General features: G+C 60.0%; 1 non-coding gene across 1 annotated transcript; it reads left to right on the top strand.

The window, feature by feature from the left end:
- The first annotated feature begins 10,810 nt into the window (after nucleotides 1-10,810).
- LOC131864660 (5S ribosomal RNA) lies at nucleotides 10,811-10,929 on the top strand. The gene has a single exon (XR_009363424.1). It is a non-coding gene; the product is annotated as a 5S ribosomal RNA (ribosomal RNA).
- Nucleotides 10,930-15,000: the final 4,071 nt, after the last annotated feature.

Genomic DNA, 15,000 nt, shown 5'->3' with positions numbered 1-15,000 from the left:
GAAGGATGCAGTAGCAATAACAGGTATAGTTCCGCGGCGGCCGAGAAGACTCACCGCATAGGAATCGGGATGCGAGGCGAGGGATGCGGCGGGAAGGCCCCGACGGCTAAACGGAAGAGGCTGCAGGGCCGCCTCGGAATGGTCCAAGCATCGGATGCGATTGGGACGACTACCAGTGCCAACCCCTTATCCCGCGATGCGTCCGATACACAGATAGTTCCAAGGCGGCCGAGGAGCCTCACCGCATATCAATCGGGGTGCGAGGCGAGGGATGGGGCGGGAAGGCCCCAACGGCTAGACGGAAGAGGCTTCAGGGCCACCTCGGAATGGTCCAAGCATCGGACGCGCTTGGGGCGACTGCCAGTGCCAACCCCTTATCCCGCGATGCGTCCGATACACAGATGGTTCCAAGGCGGCCGAGGAGCCTCACCGCATAGCAATCGGGGGTGCGAGGCGAGGGATGGGGCGGGAAGGCCCCAACGGCTAGACGGAAGAGGCTTCAGGGCCGCCTAGGAATGGTCCAAGCATCGGACACGCTTGGGGCGACTACCAGTGACAGCCCCCTATCCCGCGATGCGTCCGATACGAAGATGGTTCCAAGGCGGCCGAGGAGCCTCACCGCATAGCAATCGGGGTGCGAGGTGGGGGATGCGGCGAGATGGCCCCAACGGCTAGACGGAAGAGGCCACAGGGCCGCGTCGGAATAGTCCAAGCATCGGACGCGCTTGGGGCGACTACCAGTGACAACCCCTTATCCCGCGATGCGTCCGATACGAAGATAGTTCCAAGGCGGCCGAGGAGCCTCACCGCATAGCAATCGGGGTGCGAGGTGGGGGATGCGGCGAGATGGCCCCAACGGCTAGACGGAAGAGGCTGCAGGGCCGCCTCGGAATAGTCCAAGCATCGGACGCGCTTGGGGCCACTACCAGTGACAACCCCTTATCCCGCAATGCGTCCGATACGAAGATAGTTCCAAGGCGGCCGAAGAGCCTCACCGCATAGCAATCGGGGTGCGAGGTGGGGGATGCGGCGAGATGGCCCCAACGGCTAGACGGAAGAGGCCACAGGGCCGCCTCGGAATAGTCCAAGCATCGGACGCGCTTGGGGCGACTACCAGTGACAACCCCTTATCCCGCGATGCGTCCGATACGAAGATAGTTCCCAGGCGGCCGAGGAGCCTCACCGCATAGCAATCGGGGTGCGAGGCGAGGGATGCGGCGAGATGGCCCCAAAGGCTAGACGGAAGAGGCTGCAGGGCTGCCTCGGAATAGTCCAAGCATCGGACGCGCTTGGGGCGACTACCACTGCCAACCCCTTATCCCGCGATGCGTCCGATACACAGATAGTTCCGAGGCGGCCGAGGAGGTGGGGGATGCAGCGAGATGGCCCCAACGGCTAGACGGAAGAGGCTGCAGGGCCGCCTCGGAATAGTCCAAGCATCGGACGCGCTTGGGGCGACTACCAGTGACAACCCCTTATCCCGCGATGCGTCCGATACACAGATAGTTCCGAGGCGGCCAAGGAGCCTCACCGCATAGCAATCGTGGTGCGAGGTGGGGGATGCAGCGAGATGGCCCCAACGGCTAGACGGAAGAGGCTGCAGGGCCGCCTCGGAATGGTCCAAGCATCGGATGCGCTTGGGGCGACTACCACTGCCAACCCCTTATCCCGCGATGCGTCCGATACACAGATAGTTCCAAGGCGGCCGAGGAGCCTCACAGCATAGCAATCAGGGTGCGAGGCGAGGGATGCGGCGAGAAAGCCCCAACGGCTAGAGGGAAGAGGCTTCAGGTCCGCCTCGGAATGGTCCAAGCATCGGACGCGCTTGGGGCGACTACCAGTGACAACCCCTTATCCCGCGACGCGTCCGATACACAGATAGTTCCAAGGCGGCCGAGGAGCCTCACCGCATAGCAATCGGGGTGCGAGGCGAGGGATGCGGCGAGAAGGACCCAACGGCTACACGGAAGAGGCTTCGGGGCCGCCTCGGAATGGTCCAAGCATCGGACGCGCTTGGGGCGACTACCAGTGACAACCCCTTATCCCGCGACGCGTCCGATACACAGATAGTTCCAACGCGGCCGAGGAGCCTCACCGCATAGCAATCGGGGTGCGAGGCGAGGGATGCGGCGAGAAGGACCCAACGGCTACACGGAAGAGGCTTCGGGGCCGCCTCGGAATGGTCCAAGCATCGGACGCGCTTGGGGCGACTACCAGTGACAACCCCTTATCCCGCGACGCGTCCGATACACAGATAGTTCCAAGGCGGCCGAGGAGCCTCACCGCATAGCAATCGGGGTGCGAGGCGAGGGATGCGGCGAGAAGGACCCAACGGCTAGACGGAAGAGGCTTCGGGTCCGCCTCGGAATGGTCCAAGCATCAGACGCGCTTGGGGCGACTACCAGTGACAACCCCTTATCCCGCGACGCGTCCGATACACAGATAGTTCCAAGGCGGCCGAGGAGCCTCACCGCATAGCAATCGGGGTGCGAGGCGAGGGATGCGGCGAGAAGGACCCAACGGCTAGACGGAAGAGGCTTCGGGTCCGCCTCGGAATGGTCCAAGCATCGGACGCGCTTGGGGCGACTACCAGTGACAACCCCTTATCCCGCGACGCGTCCGATACACAGATAGTTCCAAGGCGGCCGAGGAGCCTCACCGCATAGCAATCGGGGTGCGAGGCGAGGGATGCGGCGAGAAGGACCCAACGGCTAGACGGAAGAGGCTTCGGGTCCGCCTCGGAATGGTCCAAGCATCGGACGCGCTTGGGGCGACTACCAGTGACAACCCCTTATCCCGCGACGCGTCCGATACACAGATAGTTCCGAGGCGGCCGAGGAGCCTCACCGCATAGCAATCGGGGTGCGAGGCGAAGGATGCGGCGAGAAGGACCCAACGGCTAGACGGAAGAGGCTTCGGGTCCGCCTCGGAATGGTCTAAGCATCGGACGCGCTTGGGGCGACTACCAGTGACAACCCCTTATCCCGCGACGCGTCCGATACACAGATAGTTCCGAGGCGGCCGAGGAGCCTCACCGCATAGCAATCGGGGTGCGAGGCGAGGGATGCGGCGAGAAGGACCCAACGGCTAGACGGAAGAGGCTTCAGGGCCGCCTCGGAATGGTCCAAGCATCGGACGCGCTTGGGGAGACTACCAATGACAACCCCTTATCCCGCGACGCGTCCGATACACAGATAGTTCCGAGGCGGCCGAGGAGCCTCACCGCATAGCAATCGGGGTGCGAGGCGAGGGATGCGGCGAGAAGGACCCAACGGCTAGACGGAAGAGGCTTCAGGGCCGCCTCGGAATGGTCCAAGCATCGGACGCGCTTGGGGCGACTACCAGTGACAACCCCTTATCCCGCGACGCGTCCGATACACAGATAGTTCCGAGGCGGCCGAGGAGCCTCACCGCATAGCAATCGGGGTGCGAGGCGAGGGATGCGGCGAGAAGGACCCAACGGCTAGACGGAAGAGGCTTCAGGGCCGCCTCGGAATGGTCCAAGCATCGGACGCGCTTGGGGCGACTACCGTTGCCAACCCCTTATCCCGCGATGCGTCTGATACACAGATAGTTCCGAGGCGGCCGAGGAGCCTCACCGCATAGCAATCGGGTTGCGAGGCAGATTATTGGGAAGGGAACCCCCTGGGATGCGGCTCAAGCAGTGCCCAAAGGGACTGGAATGCGGAATCACATCGAGAGACCCAAATGCTATACGAGGGCTCAAATCGAATTATCGATTTGGCCACGACATGGACGCATCGGAACGACTACCTTTGCCGAACCACTCGCAATTGCATCCATACCGAAACCAATAGACATTTCCGTTAGAGCCCTCGCATAGCATTCGGGAATCTCGCATGCCCCTCTAAATCGACCAATGCTGGCGCTCAATGAAAATCCGAGCGCTACCACCGTTCGAGCGCCAGCATTGGTCGAGTTAGAGGGGCACGGGGGAGAATGCTCCAGTCAACACCTCCCCTATATAAGTTATTTGTCCGATTCTCGCACAACCGTAGTCTGCCTCGTCGAATCAAACAACGGTCCCAGATTCCGACTTCCGTTCCGTAGAGACCCAAAAGCTAGATGGAGGCTCGCAAGAAAGAGAGTCGGCGCATAGCAATCGGGTTTCTCGAACGTTTAGGGACCGAGCTCACTTGCGGATAGGGCAAAATCCGCCAAGCAACCCAAAAGCTAGACGGGGGCTCGAATCGAATCGCCTAGGCGGCCACAACAACGACGTGTTGGATCGACTACCAGTGCCAAACCATTCAGCAAGACTAGTCTGTGTCGAGGCCGGATAGAGATTCTCAGAGAGCGCCCGCATAGCATTTAGGAGACCTGCCGCGTCCCTCACACTCGACAAATGGTGGTGCACGTTTATAAATCCGAGCGATCCCAACCCTTTCAAGCACCAACATCGGTCGAGATAGAGGGGCACGGAGGGGGCTGCGTGAGACAACACAGTCCCCTATATAAGTTATTTGTCCGATTCTCACACATCCGAAGAATGGTCATCAAATCGGACAACAGCCCAAACTTCCGACTTCCGTCCCAGAAAGCCCAAGAGCTATCTAAAACGTTCATGGCCGGAACTCGATCGCGGCTATACCAGTCCGCCAAGCAACCCAAAAGCTAGACTGGAGCTCTAGTCGAATCACCTCTGTGGCCATTGCAAGGACGTGTTGGAGCGACTACCATTGCCGAACCATTCCGCAGGTCGAGTCCATACCAAGGCCGCATAGAGATTCACGATGAGCTCCTGCATAGCAATCAGGAGACTTGCCGTGTCCATCACAATCGATAAATCCTGGTGCAAGATTTTTGCATCCGAGCGCTCCAACCAGTCGAGCACCAGCATCAATCGACATAAACGGGCACGGGGGGAGGATGCTCGAGAACACTACCTCCCCTATATAAGTTATTTGTCCGATTCTCAAGCAGCCGAAGTCTGGTCATCGAATCGGGTCAAAGACCACAACTTCCGACTTTACCCACAATGCAAGTCATCGAATCGAACATCGGCCCCCGAGTCGGACTCCATGCGTATGTCAGGTCATCGGACCCAAATTCCGCCTTCCTGCGCATGGCGGGCCATCAATATCAACTCGGTCATCGGACCCAAACTCCGCCTTTTTGCGTATGGCACGCCTTCAAATCGGTCATCGGACCCAAATTCCGCCTTCCTGTGCATGGCGGGCCATCAACATCAACTCGGTCATCGGACCCAAATTCCGCCTTTCTGCGCATGGCACGCCATCAACTCGGTCATCGGACCCAAATTCCGCCTTCCTGCGCATGGCAGGTCATCGGACACAAATTCAGACCTCGCCAATATGCCTACGTATCGAATCGGTCATCGGACCCAACTTCCGACTTCATCCATACTGTAGGGTCTTTGAGGTTGGCGCGGTGCGCTCAACCCAGGGAGTCGACCCATCGAAGCATACACCTCCCCTATATAAGCTATTTGTCCGATTCCCACACCTGTGTAGTTTGCACCTCTGACCAGGACATCGACCCCAACTTCCGAACTCGACTGCAACGACGGCACCAGCGCCTTGGTGCGCACCTTGCGACGCACAGTCCCAACATTCGCCTTCCTGCACATGGCAGGTCATCGGACCCAAATTCCGACCTCGCGAGTATGCCTACATATCGAATCGGTCATCGGACCCAACTTCCGACTTCATCCATACCGTAGGGTCTTTGAGGTTGGCGCGGTGCGCTCAACCCGGGGAGTCGACCCAACGAAGCATACACCTCCCCTATATAAGCTATTTGTCCGATTCCCACACCTGTGTAGTTTGCACCTCCGATCAAGACATCGACCCCAACTTCCGAACTCGCCTCCAACGACCGAACCAGCGCCTTGGTGCGCACCTTGCAACGCACAGTGCCAACATTCGCCTTCCTGCACGTGGCAGGTCATCGGACCCAAATTCCGACCTCGCGAGTATGCCTACATATCGAATCGGTCATCGGACCCAACTTCCGACTTCATCCATACCGTAGGGTCTTTGAGGTTGGCGCGGTGCGCTCAACCCGGGGAGTCGACCCAACGAAGCATACACCTCCCCTATATAAGCTATTTGTCCGATTCCCACACCTGTGTAGCTTGCACCTCCGATCAGGACATCGACCCCAACTTCCGAACTCGACTAAAAAGACCGCACCAGCGCCTTGGTGTGCACCTTGCAACGCACAGTGTCAACATTCGCCTTCCTGCACATGGCAGGTCATCGGACCCAAATTCCGACCTCATGAGCATACCTACTAATCGAATTGGTCATCGGACCCAACTTCCGACTTCATCCATACCGTAGGGTCTTTGAGGTTGGCGCGGTGCGCTCAACCTGGGGAGTCGACCCATCGAAGCATACACCTCCCCTATATAAGCTATTTGTCCGATTCCGACACCTGTGTAGTTTGCACCTCCGCTCAGGACATCGACCCCAACTTCCGAACTCGCCTGCAACGACCGAACCAGCGCCTTGGTGCGCACCAAAAGTGCGCACTTTTGGAGGGCACTTTTGTGCGCTCCAAAGGTGCGCACTTTTGGAGGGCACTTTTCTGCGCTCCAAAGGTGCGCACTTTTGGAGGGCACTTTTTGGAGGGCACTTTTCTGCGCTCCAAAGGTGCGCACTTTTGGAGGGCACTTTTTGGAGGGCACTTTTCTGCGCTCCAAAGGTGCGCACTTTTGGAGGGCACTTTTTGGAGGGCACTTTTCTGCGCTCCAAAGGTGCGCACTTTTGGAGGGCACTTTTTGGAGGGCACTTTTCTGCGCTCCAAAGGTGCGCACTTTTGGAGGGCACTTTTTGGAGGGCACTTTTCTGCGCTCCAAAGGTGCGCACTTTTGGAGGGCACTTTTCTGCGCTCCAAAGGTGCGCACTTTTGGAGGGCACTTTTTGGAGGGCACTTTTCTGCGCTCCAAAGGTGCGCACTTTTGGAGGGCACTTTTTGGAGCTCCAAAGGTGCGCACTTTTGGAGGGCACTTTTTGGAGGGCACTTTTCTGCGCTCCAAAGGTGCGCACTTTTGGAGGGCACTTTTGTGCACTCCAAAGGTGCGCACTTTTGGAGGGCACTTTTCCTGTGCTCCAAAGGTGCACACCTAGGTGAGCACCTTCGACCACACCTTGTAGCACACCAAACTCTGACTTTCGACTTCATCCGCAATGCAGGGTCTTTGAGGTTGGCGCAATGCGCACAACCAGGGGAGTCGACCCATCAAACCCAACACCTCCCCTATATAAGCTATTTGTCTGATTCTCATACATGCGTAGCCTGCAGGAGCAATTAGGACATCGACCCCAACTTTCGGCTTCTAAACGAAAACAAGGTCTTTGAGGTTGGTGTAATGCGAACAACTAGGGGAGTCAACCCATCAAACCCAACACCTCCCCTATATAAGCTATTTGTCTGATTCTCATACATGTGTAGTCTACAGGAGCAATTAGGACATCGACCCCAACTTTTGACTTCTTAACGAAAACAAGGTCTTTGAGGTTGACGTAATGCGCACAACCAGGGGAGTCGACCCATCAAACCCAACACCTCCCCTATATAAGCTATTTGTCCGATTCTCATACATGTGTAGCCTGCAGGAGCCATTAGGACATTGACCCCAACTTTTGACTTCTTAACGAAAACAAGGTCTTTGAGGTTGGCGTAATGCGCACAACCAAGGGAGTTGACCCATCAAACCCAACACCTCCCCTATATAAGCTATTTGTCTGATTCTCATACATGTGTAGCCTGCAACAACGATTAGGACATCCACCCCAACTTCTGAATTCGTCTGCGTTGACCGCACCAAAGGTGCACGCCTTGGTGCTCACCAAAATCCGACTTCCGACTTCTTCTGCTATGCGGGGTCTTTGAGGTTGGCGCAGTGCGCACAACCAGGGGAGTCAACCCACCGAATGCAACACCTCCCCTATATAAGCTATTTGTCTGATTCTCATACATGCGTAGACTGCAGCAATGATTAGGACATCCACCCCAACTTTTGACTTCTTAAACAAGACAGGGTCTTTGAAGTTGGTGCAGTGCACACAACCAGGGGAGTCGACCCATCAAACGCAACACCTCCCCTATATAAAGCTATTTGTCCGATTCTCATACGTGTAGTCTGCAGCAGCGATTAGGACATCGACCCCAACTTCCGAATTCGTTTGCATTGACCGCACCAAAGGTGCACGCCTTGGTGTGCACCCTGGAGTGCACTTTGGTGCTCACCTCGGTGCACACTTTGGTGTGCACCTCGGTGTGCACCAAAGGTGCGCACCTTGGAGCGCACCAAAGGTGTACACTTTGGAGCGCACCACATAGGGTCTTTGAGAGGTTGGCGCAGTGCGCACACCAAGGTGGGTGTTGAGGTGCGTGCCGAGGTGGGTGGGTGCTAGGGTGCGCTCCATGGTGGGTGCCAGGGTGGGTGCGTGCTAGGGTGGATTCCAAAGAGGGTCATAGGGTGGGTGCCAAGGTGGGTTGGTGATATAGTGGGTTCAAAGGTGGGTACTAGGGTGGGTTCCAAGGTGGGTCACAAGTTGGGTGCCAGGATGCGTGGGTGTTAGGTTGGGTGCCAAGGTGGGCTCCTGCGTGGGTGGGTGCTAGGGTGGGTTTCAAGGTGGACGCGAGGGCGGGTGCCAAGGTGGGTAACAAGTTGGGTGTTAGGATGGGTGAGTGCTAGAGTGGGTGCCAAGGTGGGTGGGTGCTAAGGTGGATGCCAAGGTGGTTCACAGGGTGGGTGGGTTCTAGGGTGAGTTCCAAGGTGGGTCACAGGTTCAGTGCTAGGGTGGGTGTCAAGGCGGGTGTCGAGGTGCCTGGGTGCTAGGGTGTGGATGCCAATGTGGGTCATAGGGTGGGTACTAGGGTGGGCTGCAATGTGGGTGCCAAGGTGGGTAACATGCTCGGTGGGTTCTAAATTGGGTGCCAGGGTGGGTGTGCACCCACCTTGCCCGAGGTGGGTGCCAAGGTGCCAGTGTGGGTGGGTGCTAAGGTGGATGCCAAGGTGGGTGAGAAGGTGGGTGATAGGTTGAGTGGTAGGATGGGTGGGTGCCAAGATGGGTCACAGGGTGGGTGCAAGGGTGGGTAGGTGCTAGGGTTGGTGTCAGGGTGGGTGGGTGCTAGGTTGGGTTCCAAGGTGGGTGCGAGGGTGAGTGTCAAGGTGGGTCACAGGTTAGGTGCTAGGATGGGTGAGTGCTAGGGTGCAAAGGTGCCAGGGTGGGTGCTAGGATGGGTCGATGCTAGGGTGAGTGGCAAGGTGGGTCCACAAGTGTCAAGGTGGGTGCCGAGGTGGGTGCCAAGTCGGCGACTGCTATGGTGGATGCCAAGGTGGGTCACGGGGTGGGTGCCAAGTTGCTAGGTTGGGTTCCAAGGTGGGTGCCAACGTGGGTGCTAGGGTGCGTGGGTTAAAGGGTGTGTCACAACGTGGGTGCCAGGATGGGTGCGCACCCACACTGGCCAAGACGGGTGCGGGTGCAAGGTTGGGTTCCAAGCCCGGTCACAGGCTGGGTGCTAGGATGGGTGGGTGCCAAGGTGGGCACCAGGGTGGGTGCACCCACCCTGGCCAAGGTGGGTCACGGGGTGGGTCCTAGGGTGGGTAACGGGGTGGGTACTAAGGTGCGTGCCAAGGTGGGTCATAGGGTGGGTGCCAAGGTGGGCACCAGGGTGGGTGTGCACCAACCCTAGCCAGGGTAGGTCACGGGGTGGTTGTCGGGGTGGGCGTCAAGGAGCCAAGGTGGGTGGCAAGTAGCCAAGTTGCGTGCCAAGGTGGGTGTCGGGGTGGGTGCCAAGGATCCAAGGTGGGTGCCAAGGAACCAAGGTGGGTGTCTGGGTGGGTGCCGAGGTGGGAGCCAGGGTGGGTCCCAAGGTGAGTGCAAAGGTGGGTGCCAGGGTCAAGGTGAGTGCCAATGTGGGTTCCAAGGTGCCAGGGTCAGGGTGAGTGCCAATGTGGGTTCAAAGGTGCTAAGTTGGGTGCGAGGTTGGGTGCGAGGGTGGGTGGGTGCCAAGGTGTGCTAGGTGGAAGCCCGGGTGGGTCGGCATCCCATGGGTGTCGAGTTGGGTGCCTGATGGGTGCTTCTTGTCAAGTTTTAGTCGTCGGGACTCATTTCGAGCCTTAGAGGTCGTTTCTTGTCCGGTTGCCCTGTCTTCGACCTGGGAACCCAATTTTGGTCCTCGGGTCCCATTTTTTTTTGTCTCGCATCCCACTTTTGGCCTGTGGCCTTTTCGGGGTCGATTCTCGTTTTGGGCATCAGAGCATGTTTCTTCTCCTAAAACCCAATATTTGTTTATTAAGTCTCGGAACACATTTTTGTTCTCGTGGACCCATCATGGGTCTTGGAACGCATTTGTGGTCCTTGGGTCCCATTTTGCATCCCGAAACTTGTGTTTTGGTGCTTGATCCCTATTTTGGGTGCCCACCTTGCACCAAGTGCGCACCCGGGGCAAACCGAGCGCCTTGGTGCACCAGGGCAAGATCGAGCGTGCACCCGAGGCGCCCCGAACATGCACCAAGGTGCACTCGGCCCACATGTGAGCGCAGGTCGTTGCGCCCGAGGTGGTGTGTGGGCACCGCGTTGCAGACGGGACACTGCACGCACACGACGCCCCCTCCAGGTGCACGCACGTAGGCCGGGCCGGGTGCACACCCGACGCCCTAGCAAGGTGCGCGCACCCGGGCAGGGCTCACACTTGGCGAACGGGGCGCACTTCGCGAGGGAGGGTGTGCACCTCGACGGGGGTGGGTGGCCGGGGTGGATTCGCACGTGGGTCGCGGTTTGCTAAGTACACACTGCGACAAGCTCATAACGGGTGCGATCATACCAGCGTTAGTGCACCGGATCCCATCAGAACTCCGCAGTTAAGCGCGCTTGGGCCGGAGTAGTACTGGGATGGGTGACCTCCCGGGAAGTCCCGGTGTTGCACCCTTTTTTAGTTTTTCGCCGGGCGTCGCAATGCTATTTGAATAAACCTTTTGCCCGTTTGCGTTCTCGTCGGGGCCGGGCCGGGCCGGGGTGCGCTGCCCGCACTACCGCGCGCGCGGGGGCGACACCGAGCGCGCACCCGAGGCGCCCCGAGCACACAGGCCACGGTGCAACCCGGGCGTTGTGCGCGCACCCCGGTGCGCCCGAGGTGCTGCGCGCGCACCCAGGTGAAATCGGTGTGCACCTCGGCCAGTGCGCGCTCGGTCGAGTCGCGCACGTTGGCCAAGGTGCACGGTGATGTTTCTTACTCTAAGGTTCCGCACCAGACGCCCGGGACAGGTGAGCGAAGCTGGGCGGGGCCGGGTGCGCGGCCGGGGCAGGTGCACGCAGCTGGAGAGAGCTTTGGAGCACACTTCGGAGCGCACCAATGATGCGCTCCATTCAAAAGTTTCCTGAAAAGGCAAAAAAAGTTGAGATTATAGAATTTCCCACTTGAGAGATTGTAAAAAAAAAAAATTTAAAATGAAGGAAACGCGGGTGCCAAGGTGTGCGCAGCCCAGCCAAGGTGTGCGCACCAAGGCGCCCACCCTGGCGAAGGTGCACGCAAGGTGCGCACCCGAGGCAAACCGGACAATTAACCCAACTTTCGACTTCGCGCGCACCTTGGAGCGCACTTCGGAGCGCTCCTTGGTGCGCACCAATCTTGGGCACCTCGGAGTGCACCATGGCGCCCACCAAGGTGCGCACCCGGGGCAAACCGAGCTCCGACTTCGTGCGCACCTTGGAGCGCACGAAAGGTGCGCACCATGGCGCCCACCAAGGTGCGCAGCCCAGCCAAGGCGTGCGCATCAAGGTGCGCACCCTGGCGAAGGTGCGCACCCGGGGCAAACCGAGCTCCGACTTCGTGCGCACCTTGGAGCGCACAAAAGGTGCGCAACCCAGCCAAGGTGTGCGCACCCCGGTCAAACCGAGCTCCGAATCGTGCGCACCAGAGGTGCACGCCATCGTGCGCACCTTGGAGCACACTTCGGAGCCCTCCTTGGTGCGCGCCGATGTTGCGCACCTCGGAGCGCACCCGGGGAAAACAATGCAATTAACCCGACTTTCGACTTCGTGGGCACCTCGGAGCGCTCTCGGGTTCGCACCTCGGAGCACACCGAGGTGCGCACCTTTGATGCGCTGCCTTCACCAATTTCCAGAAAAGGCAAGAAAACATTGAGAAGGTGTGCGCACCGAGGTGCCCACCCTGGCGAAGGTGCACGCGAGGTGCGCACCCGGGGCAAACCGGGCTCCGACTTCGTGCACGCCGCACCTTGGAGCACACTTCGGAGCGCTCCTTGGTGCGCACCAGGGCGCGCAACCCAGCCGAGGTGCCCACCCCGGCGAAGGTGCACGCGAGGTGCGCACCCGGGGCAAACCGGGCTCCGACTTCGTGCACGCCATGGTGCCCACCGCGGCGAAGGTGCACGCGAGGTGCGCACCCGGGGCAAACCGGGCTCCGACTTCGTGCACGCCGCACCTTGGAGCACACTTCGGAGCGCTCCTTGGTGCGCACCATGGTGCCCACCAGGGCGCGCAACCCCGCCGAAGGTGCACGCGAGGTGCGCACCCGGGGCAAACCGGGCTCCGACTTCGTGCACGCCGCACCTTGGAGCACACTTCGGAGCGCTCCTTGGTGCGCACCAGGGCGCGCAACCCCGCCGAAGGTGCACGCGAGGTGCGCACCCGGGGCAAACCGGGCTCCGACTTCGTGCACGCCATGGTGCGCACCGCGGCGAAGGTGCGCACCCGGGGCAAACCGGGCTCCGACTTCGTGCACGCCGCACCTTGGAGCACACTTCGGAGCGCTCCTTGGTGCGCACCAGGGCGCGCAACCCAGCCGAGGTGCCCACCCCGGCGAAGGTGCACGCGAGGTGCGTACCCGGGGCAAACCGGGCTCCGACTTCGTGCACGCCGCACCTTGGAGCACACTTCGGAGCGCTCCTTGGTGCGCACCATGGTGCCCACCAGGCCGCGCAACCCAGCCAAGGTGTGCGCACCAAGGTGCACGCGAGGTGCGCACCCGGGGCAAACCGGGGTCCGACTTCGTGCACGCCGCACCTTGGAGCACACATCGGGGCGCTCCCGGGTTCGCACCGGCGTTGCGCACCGTGGTGGGCACCTCGGAGCACACCAAGGTGGGCAGCGAGGTGCGCACCTTTGATGCGATGCCTTCACTAATTTCCATAAAAGGCAAAAAAAAAACGAGATTTTAAAATTTCCGTTTTGAAAGATAGTGAGAAAAAGGGAATGCTGGTGCCATCTTGAGCCCGCCCTGGTGCGCAGCCCAGCCAAGGTGTGCGCACCAAGGTGCCCACCCTGGCGAAGGTGCGCGCCCGGGCAATTAACCCAACTTCCAACTTCGCGCGCGCCAGGGTGGGAGCGCACCCAACAACCGGGCCTGGGAAGAGCCAATGCGAGAAACCCCACCAAACGCTCTGACAAAAAAAGAGGGGGCGCTCCAGTAACCCCGCTTCGGAGCGCACCCTGGGCAAACCCAGCCAAGGTGCCCACCCCGGCCAAGGTGCAGGCGAGGTGCGCACCCGGGGCAAACCGGGCTCCGACAACGTGCACGCCGCACCTTGGAGCACACTTCGTAGCGCTCCCGGGTGCGCACCTCAGAGCACACCAAGGTGGGCAGCGAGGTGCGCACCTTTGATGCGCTGCCTTCACTAATTTCCAGAAAAGGCAAAAAAAAAAGGAGATTTTAAAATTTCCGTTTTGAAAGATAGTGAAAAAAACGGAACGCGCGTGCCATCTTGAGCCCGCCCTGGTGCGCAGCCCAGGTAAGGTGCCCACCCTGGCAAAGGTGCGCACCCGGGCAATTAACCCTACTTCCGACTTCGTGCGCGCCAGGGTGGCAACCGGGCCTCGGAAGAGCCAATGCGAGAAACCCCACCAAACGCTCCGACAAAAAAAGAGGCGGCGCTCCAATAACCCCGCTTCGGAGCGCAGCCGGGGCAAACCCAGCCAAGGTGCCCACCCCGACGAAGGTGCACGCGAGGTGCGCACCCGGGGCAAACCGGGCTCCGACAACGTGCACGCAGCACCTTGGAGCACACTTCGAAGCACTCCCGGGTGCCCACCGGCGTTGCGCACCGTGGTGGGCAGCGAGGTGCGCACCTTTGATGCGCTGCCTTCACTAATTTCCAGAAAAAGGCAAAAAAAAATGAGATTTTAAAATTTCCGTTTTGAAAGATAGTGAAAAAAAAGGAACGCGGGTGCCATCTTGAGCCCGCCCTGGTGCGCAGCCCAGGCAAGGCATGCGCACCAAGGTGCCCACCCGAGGTGCACACCCGGGGCAAACCGGGCTCCGACTTCGTGCAGGCCGCACCTTGGAGCACACTTCGGAGCGCTCCTTGGTGCGCACCATGGTGCCCACCAGGGCGCGCAACCCAGCCAAGGTCTGCACACCAAGGTGCCCACCCCGGCGAAGGTGCACGCGAGGTGCGCACCCGGGGCAAACCGGGCTCCGACTTCGTGCACGCCATGGTGCCCACCGCGGCGAAGGTGCACGCGAGGTGCGCACCCGGGGCAAACCGGGCTCCGACTTCGTGCACGCCGCACCTTGGAGCACACTTCGGAGCGCTCCTTGGTGCGCACCATGGTGCCCACCAGGGCGCGCAACCCAGCCAAGGTGTGCGCACCAAGGTGCACGCGAGGTGCGCACCCGGGGCAAACCGGGGTCCGACTTCGTGCACGCCGCACCTTGGAGCACACATCGGAGCGCTCCCAGGTTCGCACCAGCGTTGCGCACCTTTGATGCGCTGCCTTCACTAATTTCCAGAAAAGGCAAAAAAAAACGAGATTTTAAAATTTCCGTTCTGAAAGATAGTGAAAAAAACGGAACGCGGGTGCCATCTTGAGCCCTTCCTGGTGCGCAGCCCAGGCAAGTTGTGCGCACCAAGGTGCCCACCCTGGCGGAGGTGCGCGCCCGGGGCAATCCGGGCTCCGACTTCGTGCACTGCATGGTGCCCACCAAGGCGCGCAACCCAGCCAAGGTGCCCACCGCAGCGAAGGTGCACGCGAGGTGCGC

The sequence above is a fragment of the Cryptomeria japonica genome, unplaced genomic scaffold (genome assembly GCF_030272615.1).
Source record: "Cryptomeria japonica unplaced genomic scaffold, Sugi_1.0 HiC_scaffold_90, whole genome shotgun sequence".
In the NCBI taxonomy this organism is placed as follows: domain Eukaryota; kingdom Viridiplantae; phylum Streptophyta; class Pinopsida; order Cupressales; family Cupressaceae; genus Cryptomeria; species Cryptomeria japonica.
The sequence above is the reverse complement of the archived record's forward strand: the minus strand, read 5'-3'. Positions and strand labels throughout refer to the sequence as shown.